Below are 10,222 nucleotides of genomic sequence, written 5' to 3'. Positions count from 1 at the left end.
AGAGCAACCTATGTACTAAAATACAGAAATAATAATGAATGATTAATGTAGTTATTTAATTTTTTTTGTATTTTTTCCAATAAAAAAAACACAATCTGCTTATTTATTGCCATTAAGGCGGAACAAAGTTCGCCGGGTCAGCTAGTTGTCTATATAATTTAATTAGTGTCATAAGAATTTCAATTTAAAGATAGTTTATTTAAAATTTACATTGTCTATATTAGATGTATATGTGTGTTTCATACTAATTATAATAAAGATAATTTCAAAAAGTGCTTACAAACTAATTCTTTGAGAACCGCGATAAAAACCCTACATATGTTATTTAAAAACACTCATTGCTCATAAAACTCTACACAAACAAAACATCATAACAATATATATATATATATATATATATATATATATATATATATATATATATATATATATATATATATATACATCCCTCTATCCTTTAGAACTCTTTTCACGTTGCAGTAATTTAGCATCACCAAGAATTGCTATCATTTTCTATTTATAAATTGTGTATGTTCGTTTAGGGCACCTTTGTAGGCTTGGCACTGTTGTCGGTTTTTTAATATTCCGATTTTTTTTATATATTTCATTTTTACATCAAACCTACGTTTTAACATCGAGCGGTAAAATCACTGTATTTGGCATCATTTTAGAGCCAGTAGATGTTGCCGGTATTAATCCTTAAAATAATATTTTAGATACCTAAATATCGATCGGTTGTTTGGGTCAAGTTCGAATAACGACATTGAAACTACCTGCTCACAAGTTACAGTCTCAACAGGTTTTTTTCTTCGTTTAGATGTTATATTTATTTAACCTAGATATTTTTGCCCAGAGAATCGTGTAGGGGAATATTTTACATAAATTTTAATTTACAACCTGTTTAGTCGAAGCTATCGATGAATAGTTTGAGATAAATATTATGGTTTTATGGGATTAAGGCCTTTATTATTGGTTGTGATTGTGATAATGTTTGAAATTTTGATTTCCATTCCGGAAATCGTTCTCAAACAACGTTTTTCTGTACAAAATGTGTATACACATGTTTACATAATTAGTACAATAAACAAAGCTATTGTAAAATAGTAGTGGAAATCAAAACGTTAAATATTAGTTAATTAAAAATGTAATTTTCATTTCAATAACGACCAATAATTGTGGCTTAATCACATAAAAAAATAATATTTGACTTTGACCATGCCATAAGAAAGTAGTTCACGGAACCTCGCTAAATAATTTAAAAAAATCTTATACAGAAATTTAAATTCTAAATAGTATGAGGGGTAGCTGACGAAAAATTCGTAAAGACGTACAGTTGATTTTGCTTTGTTTTTTTTAAACAATCTTAAAAGGCAAAAAAAAATAATTTTTTGCTTATAAAACGTTTTGTATACATTCTAAAGAAAAATAATTCAAATAATAGTTGTAGACCATAAAAAGTTTTTTATGTAGAGAAATACCAAATTTGAATACATAAATAATTGATATAATTCCAAAAATCCGTAAACTCTATGATATTATGTTTGTAGTAATTTATAAATAATGTTAATAACTTTGTTTTTGGCCTAACGACAGGCAATTATGGCAATTGATGAGTTATTAAAGTGTGCTAAATATCAAGCAGATCAAAAAATATTTTACAATTTATTCAATTTGTTTATGACAGAAAGCGATTATTTAAACAACTGTACTTGTCCAAACAGTATGACTCTACAAGTATTTTGTAACTTGCAATCGATTCTTTTCGCTTTTAGTTTTAGAGTATATTAAAAAAACTTTAACATATTATTAAATTTTTTATTAAAAACCAGTTTGAATAGGGGACTTTTTAGTTTTTAGACCACATCACGTTTTTTCAGTTTCTTTGACAAGTGAGGATTATCTATTCGCTTATTTCTTAATATGGGCTATGAGCAATTATCTAGTCAAGTCAACACTATTATAGAAGTTACCCATACTTTTTTAGTAGTCATTCAGACGGTTCATCTTAATTGTCCCCATATGGTACATAAGTCCGAGAAAAGTCTTAAATTCTGTTTGTGTTGTTTCTTTCCAAAACGCAATCCTCGATTTTTCTGAACGACTTTGTGCAAATATTTCGTCAGAGTCAATCAGAGTCACTTCCACCATTCATTTAATCTACATCGTCCTCGCCAGATGCTTCTAACAATGATTGTAATTCAGCAGTGGTCAATCTACGTTTATATTCACATTTAGCTTTTTTAGATGTCGAAGGCATATTATTTACATCCATCTTTTTATAAATACTATAACTCACTTTTACGGAGGTAATTAACAATTAAAATGTTCTACTAAAACTATCAACTTACGATTTCCAATACTATAAGGCCACTTGAGGTATAATACGTTTTTACTCAATAATAGTTCCTGTATAAGTAAAATTGTTTTTTAATGTGCTCCATTGAAGCACACTAGACATATTCCAGTTTTGCCATCACATTCTTCAGAGTATGTTTTAACTTTTTTAACTTTTCTATCGTCCTTTCTACTAGTCATGCTTCTTCTTAAAATTTTGTTACATCTTGTACACTTTCTTCCCTTTGTATTATCTACATCGCTTTGCCTGAGATGGTATTTTTGGGTGTAACTGTTCGTGAGGGTTACAACATTTCTTTATTTGCAAATGCCTTCGCGAACTCCAGTCTGAACTCAAGGATAGGTTGTCGCTTTTTTACGTTTTCTATTATTTAGCAACTAAGCATTTACTACTGCGGTATTAAATGCGGTATTAAATATTAATTCCACTGCCACTTTCCGGTACCACTTCAGAATTTTGCGTATTGGGCTTTGGTAAGAAGCCACTTAATCACTAAAATCAACACTCTTTTTCACCAAGTTATAATCGAGAATAGTTTGTGGTTTTAGTACTTATGTATAATTTTTCTTTTCATCTGATTAAACCAAGATATAACTATTATGTTTAAATGTTGTAAGGATTAAAACTGGTCTTTTGTCGACCCATTTTATTACTTGTAAAATCAATAATGGGGTTAAGTTTCATCGTGAGTAACTGGTTGCAATTTTTTTAATCGAGATTTTGGTTTTACATGTTTTTATAGTAAAACATCTGCACATGAATAATTCGTTTCTTGAACAATGATTTCAATTCATCGACCAATAGTCTAAAATAAGGTTTTATTACGTCGTCCGGAATATTATAAACTGGTTCTTTTTCACAAATATATTGGAAATATGGTTTACATTCTATATTTCGAAAAATCTTTTACTGCAACTCTTGTTCCCATAAGACCGTATGTTATAAATAAATATATTCCTATAAGAATTATCTTGAAAGATGAAAAAAATACAATAAAAAAGTGCAATATTAAGTGTTATGAGATGGTTAAAATTCTTGTAACAAGTACGGGAAAACAGTTATTAAGGTCTTGTAAAGTAGCGTCGATATACAGATGCTACTTTGCAAGACGATGCTAAATTAATGGTAAAAGCATAATGTATCGATGCGAAAATGATAGTAGGATGTATATATATATATATATATATATATATATATATATATATACATATATATATATATATACATATATATATAATATATATATATATATATATATATATATATATATATATATATATATATATATATATATATATATATATGTCATTGTGACATTTAGTTTGTATATCAAAATTTTCCGTTAAGATCTTATAAATATCCAAATTTTAAGGTAAAAATGAACAAAATAGCAACAGAAAATCACTTTTCATTATTTAATAGATCATGAATAATAGCAAGCTGAAGAAGATCTGAATAAATTGGATATTTCTGTAAAGATTTAGAAAAAGATGTTACCACATAATTGGATGCAGTCAGATGTAGAAATTAGTAGTGCAACAAACTTTATTGCTAATCTGTTTAAATAATTTATTTCCAATACAACTGATTTAAATGAAGACGAAATTATTCCCACGTCGAAAACATATCACACAATGACACTAATTATCAACGGTAAGATAAGAACCGGGATTATAGTGTTTTTGACAATTACTTATGAACATTTTAATCACGTTTTGTATATGTGTCAGTTTGTGGGTTTGTTTACGGTACCCCAAAGTACCTTTTTTATGAAAATGCATCCAGTTAATTATTTATATAACAAAACTGTCAAAATGACAATATATGAAAAATTCCGTTAAGATCTCATATATATTAAAATTTGAAATTTGGTTAAGTAAATGGATAAAATAGCAACAAAAAATCTCATTTTGTTGCAGTTTTTATGAATAATACGACTTTTGATCCAAAATACAACAACAATGATGATAATTTTGATGAAAAATGTGAAACATTCAATTTTTTAGATAATGCTCCCCTCGATGTCTGGGAAACTGATTTTAATCAACGATGGAACTATAAATCTAATTAATATAATATAACTCAATGGTTACTGGCAAAAGCCATTGTACGACAACACTTGCCCCTTACCAACCCGACCTGAGGCAGCGTGGTAAGGTATGCCTCGCGACCCCTTATGAATCATTGAAATAAGGGAGGCTGCACCGTAATTGGAAACGGTTGATAAAGCTGCACATGATGATGATGATGATATATATATATATATATATATATATATATATATATATATATATATATATATATATATATATATATATATATATATATAAATATATATTAGTATTTCTTGGGTTTAGGTTCAATAAAATATTTACATGAGGAACTAGGTTTCAATTTCCATTGCAATCAACGTTTTGGCAGGAAATCCTTGCCTTTGTCAAGATTCAAAACGTAAAACGAGACACAGATCCGTGCAGATGTTTTACTATAAAAACATGTAAAACCAAAATCTCGATTAAAAAAGTTGCAACCAGTTACTCACGATGAAACTTAACCCCATTATTGATTTTACAAGTGATAAAATGGGTCGACAAAAGACCAGTTTTATTCCTTACAACATTTAAACATAATAGTTGTATCTTGGTTTAATCAAATGAAAAGAAAAATTATACACAAGTACTAAAACCACAAACTAATCTCGATTATAACTTGGTGAAAAAGAGTGTTGATTTTAGTGATCAAGTGGCTTCTTGAAGAAATGTTGTAACCCTCACGACCAGTTACACCCAAAAATACCATTTCAGGCAAAGCGATGTAAATAATACAAAGAGAAGAAAGTGTACAAGATGTAACAAAATTTTAAGAAGAAGCATGACTAGTAGAAAGGACGATAGAAAAGTTAAAAAAGTTAAAACATACTCTGAAGAATGTGATGGCAAAACTGAAATATGTCTAGTGTGCTTCAATGAAGCACATTAAAAAACAATTTTACTTATACAGGAACTATTATTGAGTAAAAACGTATTGTACCTCAAGTGGCCTTATAGTATTGGAAGTCGTAAGTTGATAGTTTCTAGTAGAACGTTTTTATTGTTAATTACCTCTGTAAAAGTGAGTTCTAATATTTATAAAAAGATGGATGTAAATAATATGCCTTCGACATCTAAAAAAGCTAGATGTGAACATAAACGTAGATTGACCACTGCTGAATTACAATCATTGTTAGAAGCATCTGGCGAGGACGATGTAGATTAAATGAATGGTGGAAGTGACTCTGATTGAGTCTGACAAAATATTTGCACAAAGTCGTTCAGAAAAATTGAGGATTGCGTTTTGGAAAGAGACAACACAAACAGAATTTAAGACTTTTCTCGGACTTATGTTCCATATGGGGACAATTAAGAAAGCTGATCAATTGCCATAATTTCAAGTAGCTATATTACCTGTCGTTAGGCAAAAAACAAAGTTATTAACATTTATAAATTACTACAAACATAATATCTTAGACTTTACGGTTCTTTGAAATTATATCAATTATTTATGTATTTAAATTTGGTATTTCTCTACATAAAAAACTTTTTATGGTCTTCAACTTTTATTTGAATTATTTTTCTTTAGAATGTATACAAAACGTTTTATAAGCAAAAAATTATTTTTTTTTGCCTTTTAAGATTGTTTAAAAAAACAAAGCACAATCAACTGTACGTCTTTACGAATTTTTCGTCAGCTACCCCTCATACTATTTAGAATTTAAATTTCTGTATAAGATTTTTTTAAACTATTTAGCGAGGTTCCGTGAACTACTTTCTTATGGCATGATCAAAGTCAAATATTATTTTTTTATGTGATTAAGCCACAATTATTGGTCGTTATTGAGATGAAAATTACATTTTTAATTAACTAGTATTTAACGTTTTGATTTCCCTTATATTTTTACAATAACTTTGTTTATTGTACAAATTATGTAAACATGTGTATACAGATTTTGTCCAAAAAATCGTTTTTTGAGAACGATTTCCGGAATGGAAATCAAAATTTCAAACATTAACACGATCACAACCAATAATTAAGGCCCCAATCCCATAAAACCATAATATTTATCTCAAACTATTCATCGATAGCTTTGACTAAACATGTTGTAAATTGAAATTTATGTAAAATATTCCCCTACGCAATTCTCTGGGCAAAAATGTCTATCTTGAATAAATATAACATCTAAACGAAGAAAAAAACCCGTTGAGATTGCAACTTGTGAGCAGGTAGTTTTAATGTCGTTATTCGAACTTGACCCAAAGCGATCGATATTTAGGTATCTAAAATATTATTTGAAGGATTAATACCGGCAACATCTATTGGCTCTAAAATGATGCCAAATACAGTGATTTTACCGCTCGATGTTAAAACGTACGTATGACGTAAAAAATTAAATATATAAAAAAAATCGGAATATTGAAAAACCGACAACAGTGCCAAGCCTACAAAGGTGCACTAAACGAACATACACAATTTATAAATAGAAAATGATAGCAATTCTTGGTGATGCTAAATTACTGCAACGTGAAAAGGGTTTAAAAGGATAGCGGGATGTATATATATATGTATATATATATATATATATATATATATATATATATATATATATATATATATATATATATATATATATATATATATATATATATATATATATTATATATATATAGATATATATATATATATATATATATATATATATATATATATATATATTATATATATATATATGTATATATTGTTATGTTTCTTCTTTCCCAATCAAAGAAAAATAAATAAAAAAATCCATCGAAATAAAATTTCAAGATATCAATATAAACAAATTGTATATAGTAATTTAAGATAAGATTTAGTGTAGATAAGAGTAGAAATTTGTTTGGCAAACGACCTTTTCCGTTTCAAACAAAATTATCAAAAATCCTTTGTTTAGAATTCGAAGACATTTTACCTGAAGGTTAATCTTTTCATTGTTTGTAGAGTCGAGTATTAAATGACCATATTCTAATCTTTTGAAATATGTATAAATGATGTATTGAAAAAAAATAATTTTAAAGTAAGCTATTTAGTTTTCTCTGAAACCGAAATTAGGCTTTTCCAATATCATAGTAAACACAATTTAAGCTTTTTGATTGGACGGTCGTTTTTAAATGGGAATTTGGTGAGTCGATCATGAGAGAGGAGAAGTTAGTCATATTTTGGTCATCGAAAGGAAACAGTCGTGTGTCCCAAGATAAGGTGTGGTTCGTGAGTTTGGATACCGGCGTAACGAAAAGAAGTGAATAGTTTGAAGGAGATAACAAGTAGATTAAAAAAGGTTCCTTGTATCTACCGTGGGCATTTTATAAAGTATATGTGAAAGTATTCTTACGGCATCAAGTTGACAAAAGGAGGTCCTGGTGTCATAAATAAGTAGCGGAGTTTGGAGAAGTGAATCAGGTGTTTTTTGTGTAGTCTGCAGGAGGTTTTGAAGAGACGTAAAGAAGGAGCCGAGGTGCCAAAAAGGGGAGATCACATCTTTGAGGAGACTGGACTTTTCTGGGTATGTTCCAACATACAACTCAAGAAGAAAATAAACTGTAAGTGTTTTTACAATTGAATTTTATATCTGTGAAGAATCGTTTCGACATCATGGTCATTATCATTAAAATTTAAGAACTGAGGTTTTGTTAGGCTAATCAAAGGTTTAAAGTTTTGTGGTTTCTTTTTTCAAGTAAAGAAAATTTTAAGTAAAATTGGTTTTTCACGTAATATAAATGTATGTAGCTTTATAATCTTCTTATCATAATAATTTGATTTATTTTCTTGTATGCTGATTGATAAGAGAACGACAGAATTTAATAATTGTTTTATTCGTTCATATAAAATAAAGAAACGTAAATCTTTGTAATATAATATATTTGTATTATTATCCTTTCTTCTCTGCCCGATAAAAGACAACTAGAAAATCTTTTGAATCCATCGAACACAGGTAATATAAGGATTATTTTACTTTTGATAACAGATAAGTTATAATTTTCTTATTGGCTCAATAAACTAAGTTTGAACTCAAAATAAACAATCATAACAATATATATATATATATATATATATATATATATATATATATATATATATATAGGATAGATAGGACCCCATATCTTTGTCAATGGTGTATTTATATTTAAGTTTTCGCACCAGAGCTGCCAAAACTTTTTTGTTTTTGAAATTTCGTTTTTACATTTCACATAATTTTCACATAGTGCTTTATTGCTTATACGTGTCGAACATTTGTTTTCTTTTTTTAATAGCCTCGTCGCAGCTTTGATCCCACCATGGTGGAAGAAGAGTTTTTTTGTTCAGTTTAAAGGGTTGCTCAATGGGTATAGAGGCATTGGCTGCCTTATTTATCCCTTTAAATATTTCTACATCCACAAATAATATCCACATTAAAATATTTTCAATTATTTTTTAATTGTAATTTCTTTAAATCAAAATACATTTCTGACAAGAATTGCCACACCTGCATAACCATCAATTATATCTTTACGAATAATATTATAATCTTTGAAATTAAATTCTTTATCTGGCTTAAACCATGTCTCTGAAATTAAGGCAATATTTTCATTTGAACATTTACCTAAACTCAGTTTATTAGCTACATAAAATTGCGCCTTCCATTGTAAAATCTTTATTTTATTAACCCTTACCTAAATTTATTGAATTTGTTAATTTTATCATAAATGTGTGCTTTATCTAACTTTTCTAAATCGCTAAAAGAATCAAACTCTTCGAGTACACTTTTAAAAATATTGAAAAATATGTTTATAAATTCAACTGTATTAGGATCAGGATCGGCACTGTGTAAAATATTTGAGGGAAAAAGTCTTTGTGGGCCAAATTCAAAAGGAAACAGAGTTTTAGGTAAGGAAGATTGGGATTTTCTTTTTTTTTAATGTGAAGAAGTTTCAGGTTGACTTGGAGGTACTTTTTGTGTTTGTTTTTGGGTATTGGATGAGGTTGGTTTAACTATATGTGTGGTGTTAGTTTGACTTGGAAGAGGTGGAAAGCTTTCATTATTTAGCATACCTAATACTTTAAAACTATTCCTTGTACTAACAGCAGATGTATAAGAGTTTTTTAGACTGTCCTTTGCTTCTAAGAAAGTTAAATTTTTTTCGGCCATATGTCTTTTAATTTCGTTTTGTGCTTTAAATTTTGGACATTGATTGGAAATGGATTTATACTCATAATTTTTACAGCGTATACAGTAACTGTCTTGTGGGTCTCTACAGTCATGATCATCGTTTTTCTCCCGTCCGCAGTTAATACATCTGGTTTTTGCACTGTTACAATTACGAAATATGTGTTCATGTTGCAAGCATTTAAAGCATTGTATAAATCTATACACATAGGGTTCTAAGAAACAGGCAACACTGTTTATATACATATATGGGTAAAATGTTTCCTTCAAAAGTAAGTAATACCATTTGTCTGGGGACATATGCTTTGTCTCCATTTAAATAAATTTTCCTTTTAAGTCGAGTGACTTCCGTTACTGTTATATTGGATATTATATTATCAAAAAGATATTCGTCATTAAAGGCAGTATCTACGTTTCTTATTATGCCTTTTCGTTGAAGCAAATTATTTGGAATATATGCTTTTAGTTGTTCCTCTTTTAAATTTTCATTTTTTACCAAATTCTTTGCATCTTTGGGGCTTTGAACTTCTACTCCTACCCTAGGCTTCCCTACTCTGTCAATACTAAGAATATTTTTGATTGCTAATTTTTTATGTAAAATATGACTTACCTTCATATAAAGCAGTTTGCCAATATTTTCTTCATTTATTTTT

This window comes from Diabrotica undecimpunctata, chromosome 2 (assembly GCF_040954645.1).
Source record: "Diabrotica undecimpunctata isolate CICGRU chromosome 2, icDiaUnde3, whole genome shotgun sequence".
Lineage (NCBI taxonomy): Eukaryota > Metazoa > Arthropoda > Insecta > Coleoptera > Chrysomelidae > Diabrotica > Diabrotica undecimpunctata.
This window is presented reverse-complemented; position numbering follows the sequence as displayed.